This window comes from Helianthus annuus, chromosome 16 (assembly GCF_002127325.2).
Source record: "Helianthus annuus cultivar XRQ/B chromosome 16, HanXRQr2.0-SUNRISE, whole genome shotgun sequence".
Taxonomy (NCBI): domain Eukaryota; kingdom Viridiplantae; phylum Streptophyta; class Magnoliopsida; order Asterales; family Asteraceae; genus Helianthus; species Helianthus annuus.
The window spans coordinates 163,812,423-163,832,848 of record NC_035448.2 but is presented as its reverse complement, the minus strand read 5'-3'; the positions used below and the strand labels follow the sequence as shown (position 1 = coordinate 163,832,848).

The following is a 20,426-nucleotide window of genomic DNA, read 5'->3' as shown; positions in this document are numbered from 1 at the left end:
GACACCATCATGAAAATGGGTCTAAAAGAAGATAGCTCAGCAAGAATTCAAAACCTTTTTAAGAAGGTATTAAACAGTCCTGCATCCCCAAACACTACAACAGGCATGATAGAAAAAGAAAAACAAGAGCTTAATGGACAAGAAACTACAGAAGACATAGCTGCAGCAAACAAAGTCATTGAAGAAGCTTTCAAAAGAATGTCTGAAAGTTTGCATGTGTTTTCAAGGCCATCATCCCTCAACTCATCTGAAAATAAATCTCTCCCAAGAAACTCATTAGGCTTAAAAATACTAAAGTGGATGTCTGATCAAAAGACCCACGTATTGACCTTGGTCAGAGCCAATGGTGAGGTGAAGTATATATCAAGGAAAGAAGCACTTGGCCTAAGTGTTGAAGATTTGCAGGATCTCCTTGAACTTTCACTGTGCAAGGATGAAGATGACCAGAGTGCCAAAGAATTTGAAGCTGAATTTAAGGAACTAGCTAAGGCACTCTTGATGAGTAATAAAGGTCCTGAATAAGGAAGGGTTTTGGCATTATCTGTTCCAGGGGGAGATTGTTGGGATTGAACCCTACCAGAGGAACAGATAATGTAAAGCCAAAACCGGATCTCATCAGTGGACCATCAATAAGCAGCAGTTTACCCTATGCTCTCCCCTTGACAGTGGTTTTCTAACAGCTGATGAATCTTAAGTGCTGCTCAACTACAACAACTGATGAACCAAACAAAGACTGCTGAAGACAAACACTGATGCTCTATCTACTGTTGTTTCCTAAGTACTGCTGAAGACTCAAGCACTGCTCTCTCAAAGACTGATCACCTTTGAAGAATGCACTGAAGATTCAACATCTGTGCTCAGGCTACAACAGTGGAACGTGAAGCAGTAGTTTTCCTTAGCTTTACATTTTATTACTTATCAGATGTTACATGTCAGTAGTTTGTATAGAACAGTGTTTATAGTTTGTTAGGTCGTTAGATGTCACTATCATGGTGACGTCAGCTGAAGTTCATCAGTAGTTTGGTTTGCCTATAAATATGACAGTATTCTGTACTGTTATATTTGATCGTTTTGAGTGAGTTCTTCTCCTCAATTCATCCTTTCATCTTGTGCAACCAACTCTGGTGTATCAGGCTGAGGGGGAGTTTAGATTTTAAGCTTGCTGTAATCATTTGCTTTCTATTGTAAATCTTTTGACTCAATGAAATAGCAATTGTTTATCAATCTATACTTTCCTTTGATTATGTTTACAAAGTTTGCTACTCATTTCCGCTGCACTTATTCGTTTTATGCAAACAAACACAATCATAATGGCCCAAGGTCCCAACACGGTTAGTATGTGTCACTCGACGGATCTGTGACTATGGTCATATCACACATTGGATACCCGGGCCCAATTGTGAATGTTATCAAATACTGTATACAAACCCCATAATACCGGCAACAATTGTAGAATTACAAAGACTTAATCACTGTAATTGTATTTGAAAACATTTGAGGTTTTGGTAAAACATTTTGACTCACAAAAAGTGTTTATGAAAGAAATAGTGAGAAAAAGTGAATGTACTTACATTGTTGACTTTGGCAAAACAAGAGCTTCCTGGTGTATCTCCTGGTTATTATCTATTAAAATTAAACAACGCACAAGTGTTAGTAAAATAACCCAAATCACATTAACCGTACAACTCGAGACAGAATGCCAATGACTGAGTCAGGCAGAGCCTTGACATGCATTACGGAATCCTAGATCAATCGGGTGTAACATGAGACAGAACTCCAACGACTGAGTCTAGCAAAGCCTTGACATGCGCTACGGAGCCCTAAATCGATCGTGTAGGGTAATATCAGGGTATAATACTTACAACGAGGCAGAGCTTCGCTTTTAGAGGGGTATTATGCCTGGGTATAATAATAACTATCAAAAATTTTTTAGAGAGAATTCGATTTTGAACGACTGAACAAATGAAGCCGATCGATCCTATTTATAGGGCTGATCGAAGGCGGCTCGCGGCCAGCGTAGACATCTACTAACTCTCTCGCAGCCCGCGAGAGAGTAGACTACGGTTTAGGGTTGATGGGTCATCGAGTATAGCCTTGCCACGTGTCGACACATGGCGTTTTTGTTTGTCTGGCAAGTGTAACACCTCGAATTTTTGTGTCCAATGATGTGTTAACACGTGTCGTTTGATTACACGTGGCATCTATGATAAATAAAGGACTAATTTTGACAAACCTTGAAAGTACATAAATTCGAGGGTTATAAATGTCAACAAGGGTAAATATACTGTATAGTATCCCTGAATAATGCTTGAACCTTCAAACGAATAAATTATAGATCGTACAAAAACAAAACGCGGAAGAAAGTGAGAGATTACAAACTACAGGGGTTAACTGTGTCAACATGTTTAAATATACCTCTGAGTGACCCTTTAACGTTCCCAAGACTTTGTAACGGTATTATACACTCACTAAAATAATATATATAAATTTCGCGAAGTTTCGATATGAAACGGAAAGTTACGATCGAATTCGTAGAAGAAGGGTTAAAAGCGTCAATAATGAAAGTTAAGATTTTCAGAATAATTAAATAAATAAACCGGGGACTTAATAATGCGGGTAAATAGCTCGAGGCCCCTATCGGTAAATAACCGAGGGCCAAACCGCAAAGTTACCCCTTCAAACCCGAAAGGTCAGGTAAATCATTACGAAAGATTTGTTATTAATTACAGAGATTTAGTAATCATTTGAAAAAGATTCAATTTTGACCCCTTACGGACCGTAAAGGGTGTGCCTTACGGACCGTAAGGAGGCAGCAGATTTGAATTATTCCGCCTATGGCTTACGGACCGCAAGGCTGGAGCCATACGGTCCGTAAGCAGCGCCCAGCGACAGAAACATGGCTGTTGGCTGTTTTAAACGCCAAAACATGTAATAATGGGTCTTTCAGAGGTATGGTTGCCCCCCTACTCGACCCATAACTCTCTAGGACACATGCTAACCATCCATAACCAGTTGTAGCTTGAGTTGTAATGATCTTGGATCATGTATTTGACTATAAATAGCACCCTTGTGTGCATAACATTCACAACAACTCAAACACACATCTCTGGCTATTCTAAAGGCTCCCAAGTGTTCTTCTCTGCTCTACATTCAAGTCCTAACTTCTGTAAGTTACTTTGATCATTCATAGTTCAGTTCATGCTTAGTATTTAGCTAAAAACCGAACCGTCGTAAATACGGTTTGACTTTAAAATAACTCATTGATGGTTCAGTCTTATGACGAATCAAAAGTAGTTATAAGTTGGTATGAATGGAGGTAATAAACCCCTAAAAGGGTTCCCTCTGATCACCACTCTAACTATGTCAAATGTCGAGTCAAACGTGCGGTTAAAAAGTCAACAGAAAGCTATTTTAGCGATATATGCATAATCCGTAAAATATATGTTATGGAACCTGTTTTGATAATCATAAAACATGATAATAAGCATATAAACTTGTTTGCGCTCGTTTGAATCAACCGTTTGCTATATTAACCCGGTTCGGAGCCGAAAGTCGCAAAAGTTTGACTTTTGCTTTGACTTCAGTTCTGACCCGTTTTAGTGAGGTATAAATATACCTTAGGACACTCTTAGGACCAGGTCACATGTTGGTATAAACCTCTGTGGTCGGTTCATGAGTTATCCGAGTCTTTTGCGCGATTCCGTCATTCGCCTAAAAGTTGACCGTAACGGCCTTTTAAAATTAAAACGAGTATTTCGGACACGTGAACGGACCAAAACCTTGCTTATTAAATTATAAGCATGTCCTTAAAGTTTCACGTCAATCCGAGGTCTAGAATGAGAGTTATGCTAAAAGGCGCACTTTTAAGAAAGTTTTGTAATTAACGGCGCAATTAGCATAACGCCCATCTAACCCAAGTTTTCGTCACCAAAACTTTTACCCACTGTGGTAAAATAATATTTTGGGAATTTTAAAGATTTTTAATAATTTTTACCTTGCTCATAACTTGCGGTTATGGCTACGGTTCGGTTAATACCGAATATGCCCTTTTTGGCCAAAACGGGAGTTCTACAAGGTCTTTTGACCCGATTCCAGTTGCCACTGGTTTTAAATAATAAATAAAGTATTTTAAGCTTTATAAGCCTTTCGGGAAACTCAGATTTCCTGTAGAACTCGAAAAGCCTTTTTAAAAGTCTTTAAAATGACCGAAAAGCCCCTACGGGGCATAATATAAACTTAAACTCGTTACGGGCATTACGGAAGGTATCCTACTGATACCAAAATACTTTTAAGGCATATTGACTTAGGAAATAAGCGTAGGACACTTATGGTTAACCGTTTCGCCTATTTGCGCACACGGTACGGCTCATGGGACTAGTTTTCGTGCAATAGCCGATATGGGTCAAATTATATTATTTGAACCCCAAAATCCAGAGTATGAACTATAAACCCATATAAAACAAGTCTCTGAACTTGTTGGGTCCAAATCATACTCCATTCTCGGTTTTCGCCTTTTCGTGCGAATTAACCATATCTATATATCGGAATCAACCGGTTTAAGCTACGGATAATATAAGGACCGTTAGGATTCTAAGAGGTTAATTAAAACCTTCGTTCCAGATTAGGAGCCCCAGTAAAAGCTATCGGTGACTTGATCTAAATTAAGGATTAATACTTGCAAAGGTAAATACTTTAACTTATTTCCCCTATATGGGCTTGGGTTACGGTATATTAATACCGCTTGATTGAGCATTATATAATTCCATCGCTTAGGTGGTTAATTGATTAAATATGATCGGCTCATTTAAACAGTTTTGTTGCTTATAAGCCTTTGGGGGGTTTAATGACCGTTGTCCCGGATATCCTTGGCATCATTTTACGAAATGGCCACGACCATCGACATCCCGGTGTAGGCGTACACCCGGTATAAAGTGTCGACATTAAAACTAAAAGACGTAGCCGTTGGTTTTTGTACTACGGTTTTACGCAAACGTGGTGTGTCTATAAATCTTTAACCCGGCACGACCCGGGCTACTGAACGCATAAAAGAACATGTAAAACGTTCACAAGATCATTATGAATTTTCCCAAGTTATAAAAGAGTTTGTGCCTTGTGCATTCAAATCAATTTTAATAAACATTTTCAAATGTGTCAGTTGAATGTATTTACCAGTGTAAACTGACGTATTTTCCCCAAAAAGATTAAGTGCAGGTACCTAAACGTAATTGGCTGGTATTAGCTCCCTAGCGTCGGGATAAGCCTCGCAAGCTTGATTGCAGTATCTAATGGAACAATACTTTACCTTTATTTACGATCCACTGTGGATATTCAACTTCTGTAATACATTGATATTATCACCAGAGGTTGAAATATATATTTTTATCTTATGCTTCCGCAGTGCATTATATAATTGTGTGGTTTGACTATATTGTTGCCAACATCGTCACGGTAATCCCCCACCGGGCCCACCGGTGAGACACGTGGAAATCGGGGTGTGACAGGTTGGTATCAGAGCCAACATTGAGTGAATTAAACACTATCCTATTGTGTTTAATCTCAGTGACACAATTGCACATACTTGAGTCTAGACAAGAACATAGGACAAATTCGGACTAATACTCCTTTTTGTCTTTATTTTTCGATTTGATTTTTAATAAGTTTTGGAGCAGGAAAATGCCACCTGTTATATTCCGAGGAAGAGGAAGGGGACGTAGAGGCCGAGGAGAAATCGTGACACATCACGATCTAGAAGCTGGACCATCTGGTACAAGACATCCTTCGATGACAAGGAGCGAAGAGCCACAACGACGAAGAGATCTTTACGAACCAGCGAGGCATTCCACTTCGCACAGCTCAACGCCATCATACCGGCACTCCTTTGGGCCAGACTCAGAAAATAATCCCAACAACCCACAACCTTCCTTCATACCTCTACAACGTTCGGTTTCGCACCGGAATTATGACGACCCTAGTCCATACTACGTAGCTCAGTTTAATCCGGCTGACTACATACAGGAACCTTCAGGTTTTGTTCCACTAGGACCACAAGACCATTTTTCTGAAGATCCCATGGAGGAAGATGAGGATCCAACTGAACCAGCTCGTGGTACGCCCACGCATCCGATAGAAGTATCTGATGGATCTTCATATCATGGCCCGCAGTATCAAGGCCCAGACAGCTTTATGGCCTTGTTTGACCGACATGAGTGGTACAACACACCATCTCATCAGACATCGCAACCGAGACATCCACAGGATCCCTCTGAGGATTCACGCTTTGAGGCAGTTACGCCACCACCTCCGCCACCGACACAACCAGTTATACCTGATCCGCCGAGGCGTAGGAGGACAAATGCTCGTATGTCTACACGAGGGGGAGGGGGTATACACTTCAGCACTCCTCGACATTCTAGTAGTAGCCACTATCCGCCGCTACAAGAAGAAGGACCTTCAAGTCCTATACAGGAGGCGAACTCCGCACCAACTGCACGAAATTCGCCACCATTTGGGTATGACCAACCCATACCAGCTTACACAGGTCCAACGGCTTACAACCCGTTCGAACCATCACAAGCCCAATACAACTACGGCTATGAGCGCGACCCATATGTGGTGTCGGCTAGATATAATGCGCGCTACCCTGACGGAGCACATGGAAACATGGGACCACCGGACTACTCAGCTCATGGGTATCCAATACCTCCCAGACCTCCAGTTCCGCATCAAGCGCCACAACCACGATTTTCTCCTCCTGAACAGGAAGAAATACTCCATCGACTAGATCGTGTGGAGAGAGAGTTCGAGGAAGAGAAGAAAAGCCACCGAGGATTTCTCAAGGGCTTGGCGAACCTACTAAAGGGCAAAAAGAAGAAACGTGACCATTAGCCCTTAATAGTAGTACTACTGTAATTTCTACTTTGAAATAAGTCCCTGCGTGGACAACTTATAGTATTTCAGTCCCTACGTGGACTTATCTTTAGTCCTTGCATGGACACCTATCTTGTATTAGTCCCTGCGTGGACTTGTCACTTATTTTAAAACCTCTATAGGTATGTACTATTTGAAAGACCCGTTTAGGGCAATATGTAATTGTATTTGAGATTTTGGAATGTATGTGATGAGTTTTGTTTTAATATATATAAAAATAATCAAAACCATTCCTTTTATATTGATCTGCCTAAATAAAGAATCTTAAAAGGTGAAACCTAGCTTGGGATCTTTTAAGATCTAGTCAAGATGGTACGACCTAACTGAAAAGATTCTGATTCCCTGTTAACCTCTGTACGCATGTTAACACTCATGGCAGATGTGATTCGTTAAAATCACGCACGTCATTCTTATACAATAATCCTTAGGGATTTCAAAACCCAACTAAATGATAGATAAATCGTGGGTTAAATCACCAATGAAGGTGATCAATATTAAAGACATCCATTAGTGATGCAGTGCCCACGGGCCAGAACTATTAAAGACATCCATTAGTGATGCAATGCCTACGGGCCAGGATTATAAAAACATCCATTAGTGATGCAGTGCCCACGGGCCAGAACTATTAAAGACATCCATTAGTGATGCAATGCCTACGGGCCAGGATTATAAAAACATCCATTAGTGATGCAGTGCCCACGGGCCAGAACTATTAAAACATCCATTAGTGATGCAGTGCCTACGGGCCAGAATTATTAAAACATCCATTAGTGATGCAGTGCCCACGGGCCAGAACTATTAAAACATCCATTAGTGATGCAGTGCCTACGGGCCAGAATTATTAAAACATCCATTAGCGATGCAGTGCCTACGGGCCAGTATTATAAAAACATCCATTTAGCGATGTAGTGCCTACGGGCCGACTATATTCAAACATCCATTAGAGGTGTAGTGCCTATGGGCCATAATAATTGTCTTATAAGACAAAAGGCAGTGGTAGTCTATGACTCTCTGTCAGAAGGAGATAAAAGAACTACGGTTCAATTCTCTATGCCTTCGATTCTCTGAAATCTCGGCTAATATTATAAAACATCATCATGATTAGGCTTTATGCCGCCAATACTATTTGTATAGTTGAAATAGGATATATTCAGATCCTAATATGTAATGAGTTAATAAGTTAACCAAATATGGTCTCTGTACCATGGTTGACAAATTGTCATAAAAGACAATCATATAATAATCTCCTAAATTAAAATTTTGTCATCTTCTGTAACAGATTCAAGTTACAATGGCGGATCCCAATGGAGAGAATAGCCACACAAACGAAGATGACTATGACAATGCGTTAGTGCATTTGACAGGCGCACAGCTAAAGGCTCTGATCAACAATGCTGTCCAGGCAGCTATTGATCGTCAAAATACTGAGTCTCAAGGCAGAACTGTGTCAAAACCACCCTCTAAACCAAAGACACACTCCAAACCACCCTCTGAACCCAAGAAAGATGACGACAAGCACTCGTCTACTGAGCACAGCGTTCATCGCGATAGAGAATATACTGATGCGTCAAGTGCTAAGGGTTGCACCTACAAATACTTTGTGTCATGTAAGCCCCGTGAATTTACAGGGGAGAAAGGTGCGGTTGATTGTATCACCTGGCTGGACGAGATGGACACGATTGTGGATATCAGCGGGTGCACTGAGAGGGACGTGGTTAAGTTTGTGTCCCAGTCATTCAAGGGCGAGGCCCTGGCGTGGTGGAGAGCTCTGGTGCAGGCTTCAGGTAAGTCTGCCTTGTACAAAATGTCATGGGGGGAGTTTATTACCCTCATAAAAGAAAACTACTGCCCTCAGCACGAGGTTGAGAAGATTGAGGCAGATTTTGTCTCACTAGTGATGACAAACCTGGATTGTCAAGCTTATTTGACAAGCTTTAACACTATGTCACGCCTGGTGCCATATCTTGTGACACCAGAACCTAGAAGGATTGCCCGATTCATTGGGGGCTTAGAGCCGGCGATCAAGGCCAGCGTAAAGGCCTCTAGGCCGACGACCTTCAGGTCAGTTACTGACCTCTCCTTGTCTCTTACACTTGATGCTGTCCGTCTGAGGGCACAAAGGAGCAAGGAGGCTGAAAAGCGAAAACGTGAGGATGATACCTCACGAAAGTCTGGGAAAAAGCACCATGGAAACGGTGAAGGAAAGAGAGGGTCGGAGGCAAGGAAGGTGACGTGATGTCGTGGGCCACGCAAATTTAATCCCTAAACAACTGTAGTTAGCGGTAGTAGGGTATCGAACTCAGGGAGTATGTGGAAAATGTGTTGATTGTATAGCTTTGTATTTAAACTAAAATTAAACTAAATTGCAGAAAATTAAAATTCAAGATTGTGGATTGTTGTTTTAGAAAACTAAGTTAAGAACTAAATCAAATCAAAGTTGGTTTTAAACAATAAGGAGAGAACAATGATCACCCTAGGTTTCAGTTTCTTTAAACAGTTGTGTGCAATTTCACTAGAAAGAGTTACATAGACATAACTCGTGTATATGTGATTGAAGTGATAAAAGGGAACAAAGTACTCGGATTAGATAACGCGAGGTTGTTTCCCGATGACCTATTAACCAATAACCAACCCTAACCCTTCCCGTGATATCTCGGTTGCCAACGGCACCAAGAACGTACGATTAAGACTAGAAATTGTGATATGGATTAACACACTACAAACAATCAAACATACACCATGACATTCGTGCAACGCAAGATATCATTCTAGAAATGCAGAAATTAAACACACAAAAGTCTTAGAAACATTCACCTAGGATGATCACCGAAGAGTTTAGCCGGACATGGCTCGGTGAATCATCATCAACATCAATCTAATGTTCATAAAGATTAAAAACACAAACCGAATGATTGGAAATGTTCACAAAGCAAGCAAGTACTCCAAAATCGCCCCCAAAGTGTCTAAGAACCGTCAATGATGAGAAGAATCCCAAAGGACACACCAAAACCGAGTATATTGTGGCAGTTACATTTTTCACGTTCAAGCTCCACCGTAAATTACGGCTCCACCGTAATTTACGGTGGACATCAAATGGTTACGGTGAATCAAGCCTGTGTTACGGTGCAGGAATCAACAAAAATCAGGTCTACCGTAAATTACGGTAGAACCGTAATTTACGGTACTCAGCAACCTTGACTCCTATGTTTTGTCTTGTGTTCTTCTCTCGACCCGTTTTCCACCAAAGCATCCATAAGCTGCCTTTTATCCATCTCTTATCTCCTAATTCGCACCTGAAACATAAGCATCGTAGTTATCTAATTCAAGATAATTACGCGGTTAAATGGAGGATTATTTCATATCTTAACATGCTTAAGGGTTGTCCCAAGGACCACCCGTCACATCCCCACACTTAACCGTTGCTTGTCCCAAGCAACTCATCAACATAGTTTCAACACAAGTGATCAAATCAACCCAAACAAATCATGCAATTTCTTTATCAACCCCATTTTAATGCCCAAGCAATACACCCCTCACAAATTCTCTCCTCTCGGCTACAAGTGGAAGCTAGCAAAGATAAGCTAGACACACACTAGGCAAACGGGTGGTTGCACAATCATAAGCTTGTACCTGAATCAATCATTCTCCTATAATGGGTCAAACATGAACGCAAATCAAAGGGGCTTAAAGGCTGTACGTGGCTAGGTGTATGGGTAGGAAATGGAATATATATGAGTAGCGAAAATTCGACCCGGTCTTTTATTACAAACACCAAAAACTAACTAACAAATGCACACTACTATATACAAGACAATGAAATCTTCTCTCTTTTTTTTTCTTTTTTTTTTTTTTTTTCGTTGCTTTTCCCCCTTTTTTTTTTTTTTTCAAGCAATACGATAATACATTAACCATGACTACTTCAAACTCACAAAACTAATAATTATATCACTAATGCTATAAAACCGGGTCAAATTTGGGTACATTTTCAAGTAAGTAGCTAGGGGAAACAAATGATAGGCTTTAAAGGCACAAAATGGGCAACTAAATGTCCAAACCCCCGCCCCTCTCGCAACCATGCTCATATGTATAACTTATGAGGTCCAACCCCCCAAATCCCACACTCACTCACACCAACGACGAGGCTACCTAATGCCCTTATCCTTTCTACATTCATGTCTAACTAAGGATTCAAATCGCATTCAAGCACAAGTTCTAACGCACCCCCACCCATAGCCACTCTCATCAAAGATTATTTATGTACACGTGTGGCTACAATTCTCACCAAGAATGAAAAGGATAATAAGGGTTGCCGGTGCATTACTTGGGATAAATTAGGGCGTCAAGATTTCACATTGTTTTGCTCGGCTTAAAATTTTTCAAAAATCTTCAAAAAATTCCCCCCATCCCCACACTTGGGATACATTGACCCCAATGTATGGCTTTGGGAGGCTTTGATCACTAACCCACTTCAACACCCACAAGAAGCTTCTCATCTCAAACCCCAAATTTCTTTTTTTTTTTTTTCATTTTATACTTTTTTTTTCTTTTTCTTTTTTTTTAAACACGACACCACCAACAACCGCCAACCCAATAATCAACCACATGATCAACCACCACCCATCCTCCCAACCACAATCAACATAAACCGACAAATATATACAAACTATACAAAAGAGAGAATACCACCTGATCAATAGTAACGCGGTCCTGGGGGCCCAAAAATGGACGACATCATATCATTCCATTCTCCAAACCCGAACGAGCCGCTACTGCTTCCCTCTTGTTGTTGTGGTCCCTCTTGCCGTCTTGGATCAAGCCACTGAGAATGGTGGAGTGGTGGAGTCGGATAAGAAATACTACCATCATAAGGCGGCAATGAAGCATAGTCCACATGTTGTGGATCTTCAACCACCGGCCTTCCGGCATGCCAATCCGCATGCATCCGCCTCATTTGATCATCATGATATCTGTTATTAGCTTCCACCTCTCGAGAGTATGCGTGGGTCCGGTGCCATGATTCATTGCGGTCGAAGCTATGTTTAAGCGCCCGCTCAATACTAGCGCTATTCCGCGTGCCTTGATCAAATAACGACCTCTCCGGACCCGACCAAGTATCAAAGATGGCCGCCGGCGGGCGTTGGCTCTCGATCACCTCCTGCATTGAACCACTATAAGCCCACCCCGGCTCATATGGTTGCTGCGCATAGTCGTAAAATGTGCCACCATGACCACTATGAAAAGCCCCAAAACCAACATTTGCACCACCCGGTGGCTCGTCTGCGTAATCATCATCCCCACTCGGAATTAACTCTTCATCGCTTTCAGGTTCATCCGGTTCTCCCGGTAACAACTCCCTTGCACCTAATTTCAACGCCCTCCACCGTTGACCCTCCGATTTCAGCTTGTGATAACGTTCAGACGAAGTGTATGTCCAAACGTTTCCCAACCTATCCAAAGTAAAAGGCAAGTGCCTTTTCGTTAAACCGCGGTCTTCAGATGTGAGTGCCTTCTGCTGTTTCATTAAGCCCGTTATGATGCGACAGTACGGGACAATGTCTCTCCCGTATTTGTTCCGGCATATCCACAAATGGTGCATAATCAGGTAGCGTATTGGAAAGCGTGGGGAACCATGCATCAATGAATACAGAACAGGTATCTCTGGAAACCTCACCTGCTCTTTATCCCCTCTCCTTGGGATGACATTAAGTAAACAGATCGTATGCAAGAGCTTGGCTTCTATCTTCAGATTTTTTCGGTATAACACGCCACCATACCTACCGGGCAAAAACAAATCCGCCAACATACTGTTCCATGTCACGTGCTTCTCGGGTTTGAGCAATAAATCATCAAGCGTGGGAATCATGTACTCCCTAGTTGGAAGGCTATCATATTTTCCCAACTTCTTCAACGTATCGAATGACATTTCAACTGGTACCCCATGTACCATCCCAACCAACTTCATTTGTGATGGCCTGTGGAAGTTGTGACATTTAAGCGTTGCCATCCACTCCTGAATCTCAGTCAAAAACAAATTGCTCTTATCCTTATCCCAACACTTGAGTGCTCCTTCCCAACCCAAAGCACGGAACTTGTCATACACCCCGAACTGGCCCAACTGAGGCTCATCAACCTCTCTTTCACAGATGAATGCGGCTGCTTTATTCTTTAACTTGTTCATGCAGTCGTTATACAGGGTTGGTTGCCAGATTTCGGGTTGATCATCCAACGACCCCGAATTCCACACCGGTTTATCACTTGGGTCTAACTGCATCTCTTCTTCTTCCTCGCTTTCGCTAACCCTACCCAGATATTGCCTCTTCTTCGATGGCTGCTCCTTTTCCTTGCCCTTGCCTCTTGATGAAGATGAACTTGACCCCGGCTTTTCCTTTGTCTTTGCCATTTCCTACACACATGAAGAAACAACAAAACAACCACAAAAATTAAACATTCTCTTCACACATCATCCCCACACTTGCTTGTTGCCATGGTTGTAGAGGTTAGTGAACCCAAAGTGTATCAAGGATTTTTCAAAAATTGGGCATGGTGTCTCTACAATGTAGAACATCCCAAAAGTTCACTACTTTACCCATAATTCCTACATCTACAACCATCAACCATGTTCAATAACAATTCCATACTCATATCCTAGCAACAAGCAAATGGGCAAGAACATATAACCTAAATCACCTTATTTTTCACAATGCATCTTCATAATATAGTAAAATAAGTGTTCATACCTTGTTTCAAGATGAAAGGATGCTTGTAAAACTAAAACTTGCAAAACCCCCAAATTGTCTCGAATTAGGGTTTCAAACTTTGACCCCAAAACCGCGTTTTCTCTGAAATTCCTCCTCACAATCACAAAGCTTGTGAAAAATTAGTCGATTTAGACCAAAACCTCACTTGATTTGAGCAAGGATTGAGGGTTTTATGAAGAAAAGAAGGTGGAAGAAGAAGAAGGATGTGGGTTCTTGGAGAAGAAGAAGTTGGTGGAAAGGTGAAGAGAAAATGGGTGGATAGGGTTAATGCACGTGAATATGCTTGTTTGTTTGCGATTTTATTATTTTATTTTATTTTTTTTTTATGTATGAATGGAAACGAACCGACGGAGACCATTTTATCGCGTACCGTAATTTACGGTCTCACCGTAAATTACGGTGAGACCTGGATGTCAAATATGCACCGTAATTCAGGCTGTTTCCACCGTAAACCCCAACCATCTTATTCACCGCCGTAAATTACGGCATTACCGTAATTTACGGTAAACTCTGAATGCCAATTCTTCCCGTAATCCAGTAGGTTTGTACCGTAAAAAAAAACAATTTTTCAACATCACCGTAAATTACGGCATTACCGTAATTTACGGTAATCGCTGGCATTCACTTTTTCATAAGTCTTGACCAATTTTTTTTAGATTTTTGTAAATTTTTCGATTTTTTAATGTTTTTTTTTTTTTTAATTATTTCAAAAACTTGGAAAAATCACCCTACCCCCTCAAAAATCCCGTGTTGTCCTCAACACGATGTAAGAACAATTCGCGACCCGAACTTCCCCACACTTGTTTCGAACACGGACTTCGAGTAACTATGGCAATTATGCAACTATACAAACGAAACAAAACACAACTACTATGTACACTATCACCAAACCTGGGCCTCTTATGATTGCTCCTCCTCAACCGGGCGTAGGATGTAGCCCGCTTTGTCAAGCTCCAAGTTGTTGATGTCATTGCCATCCAAATACGGCTTTAACCGGTGACCGTTCACCGTTTGTTGTTTCAATGTTCGCTCGTCTTGAATGTCAACATCTCCGAACCTTCCCACTCGTCGGACAACATAAGGGCCCATCCACTTGCTCTTGAGTTTCCCCGCGAACATTTTCAACCTTGAATTGTATAACCACACTTTTTGACCCACTTCAAAGTTCTTCTTCTTTATCTTCGCATCATGAACCTTTTTAAGTTTGTCTTTGTATGCGGATGCACACTCATACGCTTGGTCCCTTATCTCTTCAATTTCATTCAGTTGAAGCTTCCTCGCCCGACCCGCTTCATCATAGTCCGCATTCACTGTTTTAATTGCCCAATATGCCCTATGTGCCAACTCCATAGGCAAATGACATCCTTTCCCGTAAACCATTCGATATGGAGTGGTATCAAGTGGGGTTTTGAAAGCCGTGCGATATGCCCACAATGCATCATCAAGCTTGCTTGACCAATCTTTCCTATCCGTTCTAACTGTCTTCATTAGAATTTCTTTGATTTGCCGGTTAGATACCTCCACTTGACCACTTGTTTGCGGGTGGTACGGTGTAGCCACACGGTGATTCACACTATATCTCCTTAACAACTTTCCAAAATTGAAATTTTTGAAATGTGAACCACCATCACTTATTATCACCTGAGGTACACCGAAACGAGAAAAAAATGTTGGATTGCACAAACTTACATACAACGGAATGATCGTTGGTCCTTGTGGCAATAGCTTCAATCCATTTCGACACATAATCAACCGCAACCAATATGTATAAAAACCCATTTGAGTTTGGGAAAGGACCCATGAAGTCTATTCCCCAAACATCAAATACCTCTACTACCAAAATTGGTTGCAACGGCATTTCATCACGTTTCGAAATGCTTCCCATTCTTTGACAATTGATGCAATTTCGGGCATACTCACGAGCATCCTTGAAAATCGTGGGCCAATAAAACCCACTCGATAACACCCGATAGCCTGTCTTATTCCCACTAAAATGGCCCCCACATGCGGATGAATGAGCATGGGTCAATATCTCTAAAACTTCCGTTTCGGGAACACATCTTCTTATCACTTGATCGGCCCCGATTTTGAACAAGTCGGGTTCGTCCCATATATATTGCTTCACTTGACTAGAAAACTGTTGTCGTCTCTTCTTAGTCCAATGATTTGGAATCGCACCCTTGGCCAAATAGTTAACATAATGAGCATACCAAGGGGCAACATAAGTAGAAACGGCCAACAATTGTTCATCGGGGAACCGTTCATTGATTTCACTTGCATCATCTACACCTTCCAACGGGATTCGGGACAAATGATCCGCGACGACATTCTCACATCCCTTTTTGTCTCGGATCTCAAGATCAAACTCTTGTAACAATAAGACCCACCGAATCAATCGCGGCTTTGCATCCTTTTTCTCCATCAAGTACCGAACCGCACTATGATCCGAGTAAACCACTACCTTGCTTCCCCAAATATACGAGCGAAACTTATCCAAAGCATACACCACTGCTAGTAACTCCTTCTCGGTTGTGGTGTAGTTAAGTTGCGCTTCGGATAAAGTTTTGCTTGCATAGTAAATAACCACCGGCTTCTTGTCAACCCGTTGACCCAAAACTGCACCAATAGTAGTATCGCTTGCATCACACATTATCTCGAACGGCTTTGACCAGTCAGGTGGTTGCAAGATAGGTGCTTTGACCAAATGTTCCTTCAAAACAGTAAAAGCTTGCATGCACTCATTAGTAAAGTCAAACGGGACATCTTTTAATAACAAATTGCATAAGGGTTTGGTGATAACACTAAAACCCTTAATGAAACGTCGATAAAAACCCGCATGTCCCAAGAATGACCGTACACCCTTAACATTTTTAGGAGGTGGCAACGATGAAATTACTCGTATCTTTGCCTTATCCACCTCCATCCCTCTTTCCGAAATCACATGTCCCAACACAATGCCCTCTTGCACCATGAAATGACTTTTCTCCCAACTTAGCACTAAATTTTTCTCAACGCACCTTTTTAAAACCTTTTGCAATTCGTTGAGACAATCATCAAAAGTAGTGCCAAAAATGGAGAAATCATCCATGAATACTTCGAGCGACTCTCCAACCATGTCCGAGAAAATACTCATCATACATCGTTGAAAAGTTGCCGGAGCATTACACAAACCAAATGGCATTCGCCTAAAGGCAAAGGTGCCATATGGGCATGTGAAGGTGGTCTTGTGTTGGTCATCCGGGTGTATGGCAATTTGATTATAACCCGAATATCCATCTAAGAAGCAATAATACTTTTGTCCCGACAATTTTTCAATAATTTGGTCAATAAAAGGTAGCGGGAAATGGTCCTTAGAAGTGGCGGCATTCAATTTTCGGTAGTCAATACACACCCGCCATCCGGTAACCGGTCGGGTGGCAATTTGCTCACCACTTTCGTCTTTGACTACTTGAATGCCGGCCTTCTTAGGCACAACTTGGGTGGGACTCACCCAAGCACTATCCGAAATCGGATAGATGATTCCCGCATCCAACCACTTAATTACCTCTTTTTTTACTACCTCCCTTAGGTTCGGGTTCAACCGCCTTTGAGCTTCTCGTGTCGGTTTGGCATCCTCGGTTGTGATAATTTTGTGCATGACGATGGATGGACTAATTCCTTTGAGATCGGCGATCGTCCACCCAATAGCACCCTTGTTCGCTTTTAACACCTCCATCAACGCTTGCTCTTGTGCCACTTCCAAATTAGAGGCAATAATGACCGGCAAAGTGTCATTATCCCCTAAAAATACGTACTTCAAGTGGCCCGGCAAGTCCTTGAGCTCTAACTTTGGTGGTTCCTCCAACGATGGTTTTGTACCCGAATTGATTTCCACCGGTAGACCCTCGAATTGATGAGTCCATGGTGGTCTACCTTCTTTCATCGCCATCACATCTTGTGCTTCCTCTTCAACCCGTAGTGCATAAGCATGTACCTGTTCAGAAAAGTCACACAGGCAAATATCCAATCCATCCTCCTCATACTCATGCGGGTTACATCCATCTACTATGTCTGCCATAAAACACTCATCAACACCGTTAGCATTAGAATTGTTAGTAAAAACATTCAAACGCATTTTTCGATTTCCAAATGCCATATCAACCGTACCAAATCTACAATCGATAATAGCATGTGCGGTGCTTAAAAATGGCCGACCCAATATTATGTTTTGTTGTTGTTTAGGGTCCGCCGATGAGTAGTCCAAAACTAAGAAGTCCACCGGGTAATAAAACTCATCAATTTTAACAATAACATTTTGAACCATACCCCGAGTCAACTTATGAGACAAATCGGCCAAAACAACCGTCGTCTCCACCCTTGCTAATGGACCAAAGTCATATTGGTCATATAATCCCCCCGGTAAAATGCTAACTCCGGCTCCAAGGTCTAGCAACGCCTTAGCCATTTGAAAATTACCAACTTGTACATTAATCAATGGCGTGCCCGGATCTTGGAGCTTAGGAGGAAGCTCCCCATTCAACACCGCACTCACTTGCCCGGTCAAATCTACCCGCTTAGGCACTTTTTTCTTGTTTTGCCTCTTTTGTGTGCATAATTCTTTTAAGAATTTTGCATAAGCGGGAACTTGTTTTATTGCATCAAGAAGTGGGAGATTTATTTTAACTTGTTTGAACATATCCCACATTTCCTCTTTTTGAGGACCCCTTGACACAATAAAATTTTTCTTTCCCGGGTCAAGTAAAGCCGATGGGAATGGAACTTGACTCGGTTCACCCTCTATTTTTTCATTCTTTTCATTTTTACTTTTTTCACTTTCACCCAACCCCGGTTTTTTAATAGTTGTTTCTTTTGGTTTAACCGGTGCAAGTTCATCATCACTTTCCATTCCCGTGATGTCCTCAACCACCCCCTCGACCAATTCGGGTGACAAATTGGCCTTAAACTCTTTCCCACTTCTTAGAACACTAACATGGTTAATATTAACATTACCTCGTGACGAACCATGTGAAGGGTTTACCTTAGTGTCGCTTGGAAGTTGACCCTTACCTTTCTTTAGTTCCGCCACATCGGTTGCTAATTGCCCCATTTGAGTCGTTAGTGACTGGATGCTTTTATCACGAACCTCGTCTTTTTGCATTCGCACTTCGTCCAGTTGGTTCCGTTTTTGCATCTCCATTTGCATGCTCTTTAGCATCTCCATCACCTCGTTTCCACCCGAAAGTCCCCCTTGTTCTTGACCCGTTTGGTATTGTTTTTGATACCCTTGGTTATTCCCGCCTCGGTACCCACCTTGATTATTGTAAGATGGCCGTGAACCAAAATTGCCTTGGCTTCCTTGGAAATTCGGGTTCGCTTGATTTGACGGGTTCCCATATCTAAAGTTCGGATGGTTTCTCAATCCGGGGTGGTAGGTGTTGGAATTCATGTTGTTGTAATTCCTACCACCTCCTCCTTGACCTTGACCTTGAACCGCATTGACTTCCTCGTATTGCCCTTCCAACATTCCTTGGCAATTTTCAGCCGCATGACCTATTTCATTACACAAAGCACACACATTATATATTTGATTAGTGGTTTGAACATTACCATCATCTATGGCGTGCACTTGTGGTCGGTTAGTGGTTGGTCGGGCTCTCCTTGAAGCTTGGGCCTTCCTTTTTGATGTAGTTGCCATGCTTTCCAAAAACTCCCAATCTTCATTCTCATAATTCGTTCCAAACGTCCCTCCGGTGATAGACATGAGATCACGTGCGTCTTCGGCACTCAACCCCTCATGAAAGGCATTCATCAACTCCCATAACTCAATTCCATGATGAGGGCAGTTTTTAATCATCATGTTAAATCGCTCAAACGCCTCATGGAACATCTCACCGTGTTGTTGTTGAAAGCTTCTCAATCCCTTCCGCGCATCATTGGTCTTTTGGGCGGTGTAGAATTCATCCAAAAAGGTTTGTTGCATCTCCCCCCATGTATATATTGATGCCGAAGGCAAAGTGTAGAACCACTTCTTTGCCTTATCCTCCAAAGAAAACTGAAATAAGACTAACTTGACTTCATCGGCCGAAAAACCTTGACTCCCAAAAGTGTTACAAATTGAGTCATAGGCCTCTAGATGGAAATACGGCTCCTCCGTTGCTAACCCCTTGTACTTCGGTAAACTTTGCAACGAGTTTGTTCTTACTTCAAAAGTTCTCCCTTGGTTGTTGTGAGGGATAACCACCGGTGAAGGGTTTTGAGTAATGATTGGCCTGAAATGTGCCTCTATTCCCCTTGCTTGTTCCCTAAGATGCCTTCTTGGAACACCCAATCGACCCCTTGGACGAATAGGACCCATTGGTCTTGGTATAGGCCCTTGTGGTGCAATTGGTTGTTGGGGCATCGGTGGGTATTGATTTGGCCTTTGAAATTGTGGATATACATGTTGTGGCCTAACTTGTTGCAATGGAGTAGGTTGTTGGATTGTTGGCCCTTGTGGTCTTGGCCGAATATGTTGCGGTATAAGTTGTTGTTGCATTCCACCAACATTCGCCATCCCTTGAGATTGACTTTGAACATACCCAAAATCCCCTTGATCACCATAATCTCCATAACCGTACCCATCATCTTCATACCCCTCAAAGTCTTCGAATCCCTCATCATAACCACCCCCTTGAATTCCTGAAGTTTGCCCAAATGGAATGGTCGAATACTGAAAACCCGACTGTTGTTGTTGTGGTCTAAAAGATGAAGTAGTATGCACAA

At 41.9% G+C, this 20,426-nt stretch overlaps 1 non-coding gene across 1 annotated transcript; it reads left to right on the top strand.

Annotated features, from left to right (window-relative positions):
- Nucleotides 1–19,489: 19,489 nt before the first annotated feature.
- Nucleotides 19,490–19,595, top strand: LOC118488696. The gene has a single exon (XR_004885240.1). It is a non-coding gene; the product is annotated as a small nucleolar RNA R71 (small nucleolar RNA).
- The last annotated feature ends 831 nt before the right edge of the window (nucleotides 19,596–20,426 follow it).